The sequence below is a fragment of the Schistocerca nitens genome, chromosome 6, assembly GCF_023898315.1.
Source record: "Schistocerca nitens isolate TAMUIC-IGC-003100 chromosome 6, iqSchNite1.1, whole genome shotgun sequence".
NCBI classification, from domain to species: Eukaryota; Metazoa; Arthropoda; class Insecta; order Orthoptera; family Acrididae; genus Schistocerca; species Schistocerca nitens.
Window position 1 is genome coordinate 97,182,283 of NC_064619.1, and position 1,799 is coordinate 97,184,081.

Genomic DNA, 1,799 nt, shown 5'->3' on the forward strand with positions numbered 1-1,799 from the left:
CTAATTTGCCTTAAATGATGGCTGATCTTTCTAGTACATTTTCTGCGTGTGGCCAGACATCGGGGTGCTGGTGTAAACTGGCCGGTAGCTCTGAAAGCCAGCTGTGATCCCCCCCCCCCAAAAAAAAAAAGAAAAAAGCAACAGTGAACCTTTATCGACCTTTCAAACAAAAAATTTATGTCAGTACCAAACTGAGTAGAATTGGCAGGTTTCAAGAACGTCAATTAAATAATTAATAATCAATGGAAATGAAGCATTTTTAAAATAAACTCCCTGCCTTTAATCATTACTGCGAAATTGGTTTATTGACTACGCCTATGACCGAATTAACAGAAAATATAGCAATTGGCCTAATTACAGGTTGTACCTAGAATCAGCTATTAATGAAAGTTACCAGCGGATAATGTATATAACAGTAGCGCCCTTTAAAATTTTTTTGCCTTAGTGACGCACTAAACCAGTGAGTGCGGTTTCATATAACGGAGTGTGTGTGCTTTGCACTCAAAAGATAGATACTGAAAACACGACTCCTACCGGCGGTCGAAGGAAAACAAGTGAAACACTTTTAATATTAGAAACAAGGAAAATGGTAGCACACAGATTACTCTCAGTACCATAGAAAGAACTCCTTTCTTATCAAGATCAAGTTTACACGCCAGAACAGGTAACTTAAATAACACTCACAAGGAAATCAGCTGCATTTTTTTCCCTCTGTTTTAAAAGAGTGTACGACAGAATATATCGATGTCCGAACTTGACGTTTCAGCTTAAAAGGCATTTTCTATACCACGCAATTAACAGCGCCACAAGTAAAAGGAAAAGCAGTTGCTAAACGTGGATAGGCAGAACACCCCCATACAATCCGTCATCTTCCAAATAGGAAACACTTGACTTTCAAGCTAGACAATAAGTAAATCATTGACGAAGGCGAAAGTGGAAGCAGAACATCTTCCACAACATGGAAATGCTCGAGAAGATGCTGCTGCAGGACCACCACGACCACGGGAACATCACACTGTGACCAAGAAAATGCAAAATCCACCTGTCCGGTTGTACAGGGAAGCACTTTCTGTTTCTTCTCACTTCGCATCCACTTTCTCACTAGCCTCCCGTGCTCGCCACAAACGTCCTGCCGTCACCGAGTGCCACCTTGCCATCTCGTTCAGCCGAAAACCAAAGAGCGCGTCTGCATCGAAAGTAGCATCGAAACGAGCACCAACGGATCACCTATGATTTTTTAGTAATCTCCAAAACGACAACAGAAGTGTCGCCTACGACGGCAACGGCAGTCACAGCCGGATGGAGCATCTATCTGCAGACAGCGCCGAAGGACTCCTGCCGGCTCCCACTGGCGTTCCGTTCTTCACCCACACACACAATGGCGGGTCTTCCCGTCTGGCAACCTCCTGACTATTTCTGTTTCACGAAAGGGGCACACTCGCGTCTCTTCCACTACTCGATGCCACTGCCAAAAAAACTCTGTCATTAGTTCTCTTTCAACCTACCTACTTACGTTAAAGGTTTAAATTAGGTATTAACCACTGGTAGTTACCGAGCGTGTCTTCTCGTGGTTGCTGCGGCTTTCGCTCGTGAGCAGAGATGTTGATGTGAAGTGGGGACTGCATCGTGGTCGCGAAATCACATGAGAAATGCCACTTGAGGAGACCACAACCTACAGGTGCAATCAGTAGCAATTAACGAGCTGCCGTTTGCCAGTGGGACACTTATACATAGCAGTAATATGCAACAGATTCCAACTGGTTCTCTGTGACAACCTGTCGTGGGCACATACGTAACGC